The 12,516-nt window shown below is 33.8% G+C and overlaps 10 non-coding genes across 10 annotated transcripts; all 10 read right to left on the minus strand.

Annotated features, from left to right (window-relative positions):
• Window positions 1-156: 156 nt before the first annotated feature.
• TRNAK-UUU (transfer RNA lysine (anticodon UUU)) lies at window positions 157-229 on the minus strand. The gene has a single exon. It is a non-coding gene; the product is annotated as a tRNA-Lys (tRNA).
• A 782-nt stretch (window positions 230-1,011) lies between these two features.
• On the minus strand, window positions 1,012-1,084 carry TRNAK-UUU (transfer RNA lysine (anticodon UUU)). The gene has a single exon. It is a non-coding gene; the product is annotated as a tRNA-Lys (tRNA).
• A 776-nt stretch (window positions 1,085-1,860) lies between these two features.
• On the minus strand, window positions 1,861-1,933 carry TRNAK-UUU (transfer RNA lysine (anticodon UUU)). Its single transcript has one exon. It is a non-coding gene; the product is annotated as a tRNA-Lys (tRNA).
• A 776-nt stretch (window positions 1,934-2,709) lies between these two features.
• Window positions 2,710-2,782, minus strand: TRNAK-UUU (transfer RNA lysine (anticodon UUU)). The gene has a single exon. It is a non-coding gene; the product is annotated as a tRNA-Lys (tRNA).
• A 776-nt stretch (window positions 2,783-3,558) lies between these two features.
• TRNAK-UUU (transfer RNA lysine (anticodon UUU)) lies at window positions 3,559-3,631 on the minus strand. Its single transcript has one exon. It is a non-coding gene; the product is annotated as a tRNA-Lys (tRNA).
• A 2,427-nt stretch (window positions 3,632-6,058) lies between these two features.
• On the minus strand, window positions 6,059-6,131 carry TRNAK-UUU (transfer RNA lysine (anticodon UUU)). The gene has a single exon. It is a non-coding gene; the product is annotated as a tRNA-Lys (tRNA).
• Window positions 6,132-6,907: 776 nt separating this feature from the next.
• On the minus strand, window positions 6,908-6,980 carry TRNAK-UUU (transfer RNA lysine (anticodon UUU)). The gene has a single exon. It is a non-coding gene; the product is annotated as a tRNA-Lys (tRNA).
• A 2,427-nt stretch (window positions 6,981-9,407) lies between these two features.
• TRNAK-UUU (transfer RNA lysine (anticodon UUU)) lies at window positions 9,408-9,480 on the minus strand. Its single transcript has one exon. It is a non-coding gene; the product is annotated as a tRNA-Lys (tRNA).
• Window positions 9,481-11,105: 1,625 nt separating this feature from the next.
• On the minus strand, window positions 11,106-11,178 carry TRNAK-UUU (transfer RNA lysine (anticodon UUU)). The gene has a single exon. It is a non-coding gene; the product is annotated as a tRNA-Lys (tRNA).
• A 776-nt stretch (window positions 11,179-11,954) lies between these two features.
• Window positions 11,955-12,027, minus strand: TRNAK-UUU (transfer RNA lysine (anticodon UUU)). Its single transcript has one exon. It is a non-coding gene; the product is annotated as a tRNA-Lys (tRNA).
• Between the last annotated feature and the right edge of the window lie 489 nt (window positions 12,028-12,516).

The raw sequence follows: 12,516 nt of genomic DNA on the forward strand, positions 1-12,516 counted from the left end.
CTAAAGTTTGAGGCGGCAAGACATCATTAGATCATACTTAATTCTATCCTTAAGACATAAAGTTACATCATTAATCCAATAATTTTTTTAGAGTATGAAATCTACGTAATGTTCAAATCATAAATAAGTGAAACGTCTTGATTTCTAAAAGACACACGCCTGAACAGGGACTTGAACCCTGGACCCTCAGATTAAAAGTCTGATGCTCTACCGACTGAGCTATCGAGGCTCTCCAAAACCAAAACCAAAACGTGTGCGGGAAAATCGGCGTTTCTCTCCTTCTCATATATATTCTGACCTGGAGTGCTTTGTTATGTGGTTTCAAGGGTTACTTAGACAAGAAAAGTATAAAGTTATTTTGACTTGATAAAATCAGCTACGGTGCTAAAGTTTAAACAGTCAAGACATTGTTAGATCATATATTTTTCTTTTTTAAGGCATAAAGTTTGAATTTTGTTCTGACATCCAGGAAATCTTAAAAGCATGGACTAGTTCTTAGTTTCAAAGAGAGTTTCAGTCATGGATAAGTGATAGGTTGTTTTTCAAAAGACTTACACCTGAACAGGTACCCTCAGATCGAAAGTGTGATGCTCTATCAACTATTTACCTTAGTTTCAAAGAGAGTTTCAGTCATAGATAAGTGATAGATTGTTTTTTCAAAAGACTCATGTGATACTCTACCCACTAAACTATCCAGGCTCTATAAAACACAAAAATATGCAAGAAAATCGATGGTGTTATCATCATTTATATTTTGAGCTATAGCACTGTTATAATGTATATGCTTTTAAAGTCTACTTTCAGAAGAAGAGAAAAGTGTAATTTCATTTTGTCTTAATGAAATTCTCTAGGCTGCTAAAGTTTGAGGCGGCAAGACATCATTAGATCATACTTAATTCTATCCTTAAGACATAAAGTTACATCATTAATCCAATAATTTTTTTAGAGTATGAAATCTACGTAATGTTCAAATCATAAATAAGTGAAACGTCTTGATTTCTAAAAGACACACGCCTGAACAGGGACTTGAACCCTGGACCCTCAGATTAAAAGTCTGATGCTCTACCGACTGAGCTATCCAGGCTCTCCAAAACCAAAACGTGTGCGGGAAAATCGGCGTTTCTCTCCTTCTCATATATATTCTGACCTGGAGTGCTTTGTTATGTGGTTTCAAGGGTTACTTAGACAAGAAAAGTATAAAGTTATTTTGACTTGATAAAATCAGCTACGGTGCTAAAGTTTAAACAGTCAAGACATTGTTAGATCATACATTTTTCTTTTTTAAGGCATAAAGTTTAAATTTTGTTCTGACATCCAGGAAATCTTAAAAGCATGGACTAGTTCTTAGTTTCAAAGAGAGTTTCAGTCATGGATAAGTGATAGGTTGTTTTTCAAAAGACTTACACCTGAACAGGTACCCTCAGATCGAAAGTGTGATGCTCTATCAACTATTTACCTTAGTTTCAAAGAGAGTTTCAGTCATAGATAAGTGATAGATTGTTTTTTCAAAAGACTCATGTGATACTCTACCCACTAAACTATCCAGGCTCTATAAAACACAAAAATATGCAAGAAAATCGATGGTGTTATCATCATTTATATTTTGAGCTATAGCACTGTTATAATGTATATGCTTTTAAAGTCTACTTTCAGAAGAAGAGAAAAGTGTAATTTCATTTTGTCTTAATGAAATTCTCTAGGCTGCTAAAGTTTGAGGCGGCAAGACATCATTAGATCATACTTAATTCTATCCTTAAGACATAAAGTTACATCATTAATCCAATAATTTTTTTAGAGTATGAAATCTACGTAATGTTCAAATCATAAATAAGTGAAACGTCTTGATTTCTAAAAGACACACGCCTGAACAGGGACTTGAACCCTGGACCCTCAGATTAAAAGTCTGATGCTCTACCGACTGAGCTATCCAGGCTCTCCAAACCCAAAACGTGTGCGGGAAAATCGGCGTTTCTCTCCTTCTCATATATATTCTGACCTGGAGTGCTTTGTTATGTGGTTTCAAGGGTTACTTAGACAAGAAAAGTATAAAGTTATTTTGACTTGATAAAATCAGCTACGGTGCTAAAGTTTAAAGAGTCAAGACATTGTTAGATCATACATTTTTCTTTTTTAAGGCATAAAGTTTAAATTTTGTTCTGACATCCAGGAAATCTTAAAAGCATGGACTAGTTCTTAGTTTCAAAGAGAGTTTCAGTCATGGATAAGTGATAGGTTGTTTTTCAAAAGACTTACACCTGAACAGGTACCCTCAGATCGAAAGTGTGATGCTCTATCAACTATTTACCTTAGTTTCAAAGAGAGTTTCAGTCATAGATAAGTGATAGATTGTTTTTTCAAAAGACTCATGTGATACTCTACCCACTAAACTATCCAGGCTCTATAAAACACAAAAATATGCAAGAAAATCGATGGTGTTATCATCATTTATATTTTGAGCTATAGCACTGTTATAATGTATATGCTTTTAAAGTCTACTTTCAGAAGAAGAGAAAAGTGTAATTTCATTTTGTCTTAATGAAATTCTCTAGGCTGCTAAAGTTTGAGGCGGCAAGACATCATTAGATCATACTTAATTCTATCCTTAAGACATAAAGTTACATCATTAATCCAATAATTTTTTTAGAGTATGAAATCTACGTAATGTTCAAATCATAAATAAGTGAAACGTCTTGATTTCTAAAAGACACACGCCTGAACAGGGACTTGAACCCTGGACCCTCAGATTAAAAGTCTGATGCTCTACCGACTGAGCTATCCAGGCTCTCCAAAACCAAAACGTGTGCGGGAAAATCGGCGTTTCTCTCCTTCTCATATATATTCTGACCTGGAGTGCTTTGTTATGTGGTTTCAAGGGTTACTTAGACAAGAAAAGTATAAAGTTATTTTGACTTGATAAAATCAGCTACGGTGCTAAAGTTTAAACAGTCAAGACATTGTTAGATCATATATTTTTCTTTTTTAAGGCATAAAGTTTAAATTTTGTTCTGACATCCAGGAAATCTTAAAAGCATGGACTAGTTCTTAGTTTCAAAGAGAGTTTCAGTCATGGATAAGTGATAGGTTGTTTTTCAAAAGACTTACACCTGAACAGGTACCCTCAGATCAAAAGTGTGATGCTCTATCAACTATTTACCTTAGTTTCAAAGAGAGTTTCAGTCATAGATAAGTGATAGATTGTTTTTTCAAAAGACTCATGTGATACTCTACCCACTAAACTATCCAGGCTCTATAAAACACGAAAATATGCAAGAAAATCGATGGTGTTATCATCATTTATATTTTGAGCTATAGCACTGTTATAATGTATATGCTTTTAAAGTCTACTTTCAGAAGAAGAGAAAAGTGTAATTTCATTTTGTCTTAATGAAATTCTCTAGGCTGCTAAAGTTTGAGGCGGCAAGACATCATTAGATCATACTTAATTCTATCCTTAAGACATAAAGTTACATCATTAATCCAATAATTTTTTTAGAGTATGAAATCTACGTAATGTTCAAATCATAAATAAGTGAAACGTCTTGATTTCTAAAAGACACACGCCTGAACAGGGACTTGAACCCTGGACCCTCAGATTAAAAGTCTGATGCTCTACCGACTGAGCTATCCAGGCTCTCCAAAACCAAAACGTGTGCGGGAAAATCGGCGTTTCTCTCCTTCTCATATATATTCTGACCTGGAGTGCTTTGTTATGTGGTTTCAAGGGTTACTTAGACAAGAAAAGTATAAAGTTATTTTGACTTGATAAAATCAGCTACGGTGCTAAAGTTTAAACAGTCAAGACATTGTTAGATCATACATTTTTCTTTTTTAAGGCATAAAGTTTAAATTTTGTTCTGACATCCAGGAAATCTTAAAAGCATGGACTAGTTCTTAGTTTCAAAGAGAGTTTCAGTCATGGATAAGTGATAGGTTGTTTTTCAAAAGACTTACACCTGAACAGGTACCCTCAGATCGAAAGTGTGATGCTCTATCAACTATTTACCTTAGTTTCAAAGAGAGTTTCAGTCATAGATAAGTGATAGATTGTTTTTTCAAAAGACTCATGTGATACTCTACCCACTAAACTATCCAGGCTCTATAAAACACTAAAATATGCAAGAAAATCGATGGTGTTATCATCATTTATATTTTGAGCTATAGCACTGTTATAATGTATATGCTTTTAAAGTCTACTTTCAGAAGAAGAGAAAAGTGTAATTTCATTTTGTCTTAATGAAATTCTCTAGGCTGCTAAAGTTTGAGGCGGCAAGACATCATTAGATCATACTTAATTCTATCCTTAAGACATAAAGTTACATCATTAATCCAATAATTTTTTTAGAGTATGAAATCTACGTAATGTTCAAATCATAAATAAGTGAAACGTCTTGATTTCTAAAAGACACACGCCTGAACAGGGACTTGAACCCTGGACCCTCAGATTAAAAGTCTGATGCTATACCGACTGAGCTATCGAGGCTCTCCAAAACCAAAACGTGTGCGGGAAAATCGGCGTTTCTCTCCTTCTCATATATATTCTGACCTGGAGTGCTTTGTTATGTGGTTTCAAGGGTTACTTAGACAAGAAAAGTATAAAGTTATTTTGACTTGATAAAATCAGCTACGGTGCTAAAGTTTAAACAGTCAAGACATTGTTAGATCATACATTTTTCTTTTTTAAGGCATAAAGTTTGAATTTTGTTCTGACATCCAGGAAATCTTAAAAGCATGGACTAGTTCTTAGTTTCAAAGAGAGTTTCAGTCATGGATAAGTGATAGGTTGTTTTTCAAAAGACTTACACCTGAACAGGTACCCTCAGATCGAAAGTGTGATGCTCTATCAACTATTTACCTTAGTTTCAAAGAGAGTTTCAGTCATAGATAAGTGATAGATTGTTTTTTCAAAAGACTCATGTGATACTCTACCCACTAAACTATCCAGGCTCTATAAAACACAAAAATATGCAAGAAAATCGATGGTGTTATCATCATTTATATTTTGAGCTATAGCACTGTTATAATGTATATGCTTTTAAAGTCTACTTTCAGAAGAAGAGAAAAGTGTAATTTCATTTTGTCTTAATGAAATTCTCTAGGCTGCTAAAGTTTGAGGCGGCAAGACATCATTAGATCATACTTAATTCTATCCTTAAGACATAAAGTTACATCATTAATCCAATAATTTTTTTAGAGTATGAAATCTACGTAATGTTCAAATCATAAATAAGTGAAACGTCTTGATTTCTAAAAGTCTGATGCTCTACCGACTGAGCTATCCAGGCTCTCCAAAACCAAAACGTGTGCGGGAAAATCGGCGTTTCTCTCCTTCTCATATATATTCTGACCTGGAGTGCTTTGTTATGTGGTTTCAAGGGTTACTTAGACAAGAAAAGTATAAAGTTATTTTGACTTGATAAAATCAGCTACGGTGCTAAAGTTTAAACAGTCAAGACATTGTTAGATCATACATTTTTCTTTTTTAAGGCATAAAGTTTAAATTTTGTTCTGACATCCAGGAAATCTTAAAAGCATGGACTAGTTCTTAGTTTCAAAGAGAGTTTCAGTCATGGATAAGTGATAGGTTGTTTTTCAAAAGACTTACACCTGAACAGGTACCCTCAGATCGAAAGTGTGATGCTCTATCAACTATTTACCTTAGTTTCAAAGAGAGTTTCAGTCATAGATAAGTGATAGATTGTTTTTTCAAAAGACTCATGTGATACTCTACCCACTAAACTATCCAGGCTCTATAAAACACAAAAATATGCAAGAAAATCGATGGTGTTATCATCATTTATATTTTGAGCTATAGCACTGTTATAATGTATATGCTTTTAAAGTCTACTTTCAGAAGAAGAGAAAAGTGTAATTTCATTTTGTCTTAATGAAATTCTCTAGGCTGCTAAAGTTTGAGGCGGCAAGACATCATTAGATCATACTTAATTCTATCCTTAAGACATAAAGTTACATCATTAATCCAATAATTTTTTTAGAGTATGAAATCTACGTAATGTTCAAATCATAAATAAGTGAAACGTCTTGATTTCTAAAAGACACACGCCTGAACAGGGACTTGAACCCTGGACCCTCAGATTAAAAGTCTGATGCTCTACCGACTGAGCTATCCAGGCTCTCCAAAACCAAAACGTGTGCGGGAAAATCGGCGTTTCTCTCCTTCTCATATATATTCTGACCTGGAGTGCTTTGTTATGTGGTTTCAAGGGTTACTTAGACAAGAAAAGTATAAAGTTATTTTGACTTGATAAAATCAGCTACGGTGCTAAAGTTTAAACAGTCAAGACATTGTTAGATCATACATTTTTCTTTTTTAAGGCATAAAGTTTAAATTTTGTTCTGACATCCAGGAAATCTTAAAAGCATGGACTAGTTCTTAGTTTCAAAGAGAGTTTCAGTCATGGATAAGTGATAGGTTGTTTTTCAAAAGACTTACACCTGAACAGGTACCCTCAGATCGAAAGTGTGATGCTCTATCAACTATTTACCTTAGTTTCAAAGAGAGTTTCAGTCATAGATAAGTGATAGATTGTTTTTTCAAAAGACTCATGTGATACTCTACCCACTAAACTATCCAGGCTCTATAAAACACAAAAATATGCAAGAAAATCGATGGTGTTATCATCATTTATATTTTGAGCTATAGCACTGTTATAATGTATATGCTTTTAAAGTCTACTTTCAGAAGAAGAGAAAAGTGTGATTTCATTTTGTCTTAATGAAATTCTCTAGGCTGCTAAAGTTTGAGGCGGCAAGACATCATTAGATCATACTTAATTCTATCCTTAAGACATAAAGTTACATCATTAATCAAATAATTTTTTTAGAGTATGAAATCTACGTAATGTTCAAATCATAAATAAGTGAAACGTCTTGATTTCTAAAAGACACACGCCTGAACAGGGACTTGAACCCTGGACCCTCAGATTAAAAGTCTGATGCTCTACCGACTGAGCTATCCAGGCTCTCCAAAACCAAAACGTGTGCGGGAAAATCGGCGTTTCTCTCCTTCTCATATATATTCTGACCTGGAGTGCTTTGTTATGTGGTTTCAAGGGTTACTTAGACAAGAAAAGTATAAAGTTATTTTGACTTGATAAAATCAGCTACGGTGCTAAAGTTTAAACAGTCAAGACATTGTTAGATCATACATTTTTCTTTTTTAAGGCATAAAGTTTAAATTTTGTTCTGACATCCAGGAAATCTTAAAAGCATGGACTAGTTCTTAGTTTCAAAGAGAGTTTCAGTCATGGATAAGTGATAGGTTGTTTTTCAAAAGACTTACACCTGAACAGGTACCCTCAGATCGAAAGTGTGATGCTCTATCAACTATTTACCTTAGTTTCAAAGAGAGTTTCAGTCATAGATAAGTGATAGATTGTTTTTTCAAAAGACTCATGTGATACTCTACCCACTAAACTATCCAGGCTCTATAAAACACTAAAATATGCAAGAAAATCGATGGTGTTATCATCATTTATATTTTGAGCTATAGCACTGTTATAATGTATATGCTTTTAAAGTCTACTTTCAGAAGAAGAGAAAAGTGTAATTTCATTTTGTCTTAATGAAATTCTCTAGGCTGCTAAAGTTTGAGGCGGCAAGACATCATTAGATCATACTTAATTCTATCCTTAAGACATAAAGTTACATCATTAATCCAATAATTTTTTTAGAGTATGAAATCTACGTAATGTTCAAATCATAAATAAGTGAAACGTCTTGATTTCTAAAAGACACACGCCTGAACAGGGACTTGAACCCTGGACCCTCAGATTAAAAGTCTGATGCTATACCGACTGAGCTATCGAGGCTCTCCAAAACCAAAACGTGTGCGGGAAAATCGGCGTTTCTCTCCTTCTCATATATATTCTGACCTGGAGTGCTTTGTTATGTGGTTTCAAGGGTTACTTAGACAAGAAAAGTATAAAGTTATTTTGACTTGATAAAATCAGCTACGGTGCTAAAGTTTAAACAGTCAAGACATTGTTAGATCATACATTTTTCTTTTTTAAGGCATAAAGTTTGAATTTTGTTCTGACATCCAGGAAATCTTAAAAGCATGGACTAGTTCTTAGTTTCAAAGAGAGTTTCAGTCATGGATAAGTGATAGGTTGTTTTTCAAAAGACTTACACCTGAACAGGTACCCTCAGATCGAAAGTGTGATGCTCTATCAACTATTTACCTTAGTTTCAAAGAGAGTTTCAGTCATAGATAAGTGATAGATTGTTTTTTCAAAAGACTCATGTGATACTCTACCCACTAAACTATCCAGGCTCTATAAAACACAAAAATATGCAAGAAAATCGATGGTGTTATCATCATTTATATTTTGAGCTATAGCACTGTTATAATGTATATGCTTTTAAAGTCTACTTTCAGAAGAAGAGAAAAGTGTAATTTCATTTTGTCTTAATGAAATTCTCTAGGCTGCTAAAGTTTGAGGCGGCAAGACATCATTAGATCATACTTAATTCTATCCTTAAGACATAAAGTTACATCATTAATCCAATAATTTTTTTAGAGTATGAAATCTACGTAATGTTCAAATCATAAATAAGTGAAACGTCTTGATTTCTAAAAGTCTGATGCTCTACCGACTGAGCTATCCAGGCTCTCCAAAACCAAAACGTGTGCGGGAAAATCGGCGTTTCTCTCCTTCTCATATATATTCTGACCTGGAGTGCTTTGTTATGTGGTTTCAAGGGTTACTTAGACAAGAAAAGTATAAAGTTATTTTGACTTGATAAAATCAGCTACGGTGCTAAAGTTTAAACAGTCAAGACATTGTTAGATCATACATTTTTCTTTTTTAAGGCATAAAGTTTAAATTTTGTTCTGACATCCAGGAAATCTTAAAAGCATGGACTAGTTCTTAGTTTCAAAGAGAGTTTCAGTCATGGATAAGTGATAGGTTGTTTTTCAAAAGACTTACACCTGAACAGGTACCCTCAGATCGAAAGTGTGATGCTCTATCAACTATTTACCTTAGTTTCAAAGAGAGTTTCAGTCATAGATAAGTGATAGATTGTTTTTTCAAAAGACTCATGTGATACTCTACCCACTAAACTATCCAGGCTCTATAAAACACAAAAATATGCAAGAAAATCGATGGTGTTATCATCATTTATATTTTGAGCTATAGCACTGTTATAATGTATATGCTTTTAAAGTCTACTTTCAGAAGAAGAGAAAAGTGTAATTTCATTTTGTCTTAATGAAATTCTCTAGGCTGCTAAAGTTTGAGGCGGCAAGACATCATTAGATCATACTTAATTCTATCCTTAAGACATAAAGTTACATCATTAATCCAATAATTTTTTTAGAGTATGAAATCTACGTAATGTTCAAATCATAAATAAGTGAAACGTCTTGATTTCTAAAAGACACACGCCTGAACAGGGACTTGAACCCTGGACCCTCAGATTAAAAGTCTGATGCTCTACCGACTGAGCTATCCAGGCTCTCCAAAACCAAAACGTGTGCGGGAAAATCGGCGTTTCTCTCCTTCTCATATATATTCTGACCTGGAGTGCTTTGTTATGTGGTTTCAAGGGTTACTTAGACAAGAAAAGTATAAAGTTATTTTGACTTGATAAAATCAGCTACGGTGCTAAAGTTTAAACAGTCAAGACATTGTTAGATCATACATTTTTCTTTTTTAAGGCATAAAGTTTAAATTTTGTTCTGACATCCAGGAAATCTTAAAAGCATGGACTAGTTCTTAGTTTCAAAGAGAGTTTCAGTCATGGATAAGTGATAGGTTGTTTTTCAAAAGACTTACACCTGAACAGGTACCCTCAGATCGAAAGTGTGATGCTCTATCAACTATTTACCTTAGTTTCAAAGAGAGTTTCAGTCATAGATAAGTGATAGATTGTTTTTTCAAAAGACTCATGTGATACTCTACCCACTAAACTATCCAGGCTCTATAAAACACAAAAATATGCAAGAAAATCGATGGTGTTATCATCATTTATATTTTGAGCTATAGCACTGTTATAATGTATATGCTTTTAAAGTCTACTTTCAGAAGAAGAGAAAAGTGTGATTTCATTTTGTCTTAATGAAATTCTCTAGGCTGCTAAAGTTTGAGGCGGCAAGACATCATTAGATCATACTTAATTCTATCCTTAAGACATAAAGTTACATCATTAATCAAATAATTTTTTTAGAGTATGAAATCTACGTAATGTTCAAATCATAAATAAGTGAAACGTCTTGATTTCTAAAAGACACACGCCTGAACAGGGACTTGAACCCTGGACCCTCAGATTAAAAGTCTGATGCTATACCGACTGAGCTATCCATGCTCTCTAAAACCAAAACGTGTGCGGGAAAATCGGCGTTTCTCTCCTTCTCATATATATTCTGACCTGGAGTGCTTTGTTATGTGGTTTCAAGGGTTACTTAGACAAGAAAAGTATAAAGTTATTTTGACTTGATAAAATCAGCTACGGTGCTAAAGTTTAAACAGTCAAGACATTGTTAGATCATACATTTTTCTTTTTTAAGGCATAAAGTTTAAATTTTGTTCTGACATCCAGGAAATCTTAAAAGCATGGACTAGTTCTTAGTTTCAAAGAGAGTTTCAGTCATGGATAAGTGATAGGTTGTTTTTCAAAAGACTTACACCTGAACAGGTACCCTCAGATCGAAAGTGTGATGCTCTATCAACTATTTACCTTAGTTTCAAAGAGAGTTTCAGTCATAGATAAGTGATAGATTGTTTTTTCAAAAGACTCATGTGATACTCTACCCACTAAACTATCCAGGCTCTATAAAACACAAAAATATGCAAGAAAATCGATGGTGTTATCATCATTTATATTTTGAGCTATAGCACTGTTATAATGTATATGCTTTTAAAGTCTACTTTCAGAAGAAGAGAAAAGTGTAATTTCATTTTGTCTTAATGAAATTCTCTAGGCTGCTAAAGTTTGAGGCGGCAAGACATCATTAGATCATACTTAATTCTATCCTTAAGACATAAAGTTACATCATTAATCCAATAATTTTTTTAGAGTATGAAATCTACGTAATGTTCAAATCATAAATAAGTGAAACGTCTTGATTTCTAAAAGACACACGCCTGAACAGGGACTTGAACCCTGGACCCTCAGATTAAAAGTCTGATGCTATACCGACTGAGCTATCCAGGCTCTCTAAAACCAAAACGTGTGCGGGAAAATCGGCGTTTCTCTCCTTCTCATATATATTCTGACCTGGAGTGCTTTGTTATGTGGTTTCAAGGGTTACTTAGACAAGAAAAGTATAAAGTTATTTTGACTTGATAAAATCAGCTACGGTGCTAAAGTTTAAACAGTCAAGACATTGTTAGATCATACATTTTTCTTTTTTAAGGCATAAAGTTTAAATTTTGTTCTGACATCCAGGAAATCTTAAAAGCATGGACTAGTTCTTAGTTTCAAAGAGAGTTTCAGTCATGGATAAGTGATAGGTTGTTTTTCAAAAGACTTACACCTGAACAGGTACCCTCAGATCGAAAGTGTGATGCTCTATCAACTATTTACCTTAGTTTCAAAGAGAGTTTCAGTCATAGATAAGTGATAGATTGTTTTTTCAAAAGACTCATGTGATACTCTACCCACTAAACTATCCAGGCTCTATAAAACACAAAAATATGCAAGAAAATCGATGGTGTTATCATCATTTATATTTTGAGCTATAGCACTGTTATAATGTATATGCTTTTAAAGTCTACTTTCAGAAGAAGAGAAAAGTGTAATTTCATTTTGTCTTAATGAAATTCTCTAGGCTGCTAAAGTTTGAGGCGGCAAGACATCATTAGATCATACTTAATTCTATCCTTAAGACATAAAGTTACATCATTAATCCAATAATTTTTTTAGAGTATGAAATCTACGTAATGTTCAAATCATAAATAAGTGAAACGTCTTGATTTCTAAAAGACACACGCCTGAACAGGGACTTGAACCCTGGACCATCAGATTAAAAGTCCGATGCTCTACCGACTGAGCTATCCAGGCTCTCCAAAACCAAAACGTGTGCGGGAAAATCGGCGTTTCTCTCCTTTTCATATATATTCTGACCTGGAGTGCTTTGTTATGTGGTTTCAAGGGTTACTTAGACAAGAAAAGTATAAAGTTATTTTGACTTGATAAAATCAGCTACGGTGCTAAAGTTTAAACAGTCAAGACATTGTTAGATCATACATTTTTCTTTTTTAAGGCATAAAGTTTAAATTTTGTTCTGACATCCAGGAAATCTTAAAAGCATGGACTAGTTCTTAGTTTCAAAGAGAGTTTCAGTCATGGATAAGTGATAGGTTGTTTTTCAAAAGACTTACACCTGATCAGGTACCCTCAGATCGAAAGTGTGATGCTCTATCAACTATTTACCTTAGTTTCAAAGAGAGTTTCAGTCATAGATAAGTGATAGATTGTTTTTTCAAAAGACTCATGTGATACTCTACCCACTAAACTATCCAGGCTCTATAAAACACAAAAATATGCAAG

This window comes from Rhinoderma darwinii, chromosome 1 (assembly GCF_050947455.1).
Source record: "Rhinoderma darwinii isolate aRhiDar2 chromosome 1, aRhiDar2.hap1, whole genome shotgun sequence".
In the NCBI taxonomy this organism is placed as follows: Eukaryota; Metazoa; Chordata; class Amphibia; order Anura; family Rhinodermatidae; genus Rhinoderma; species Rhinoderma darwinii.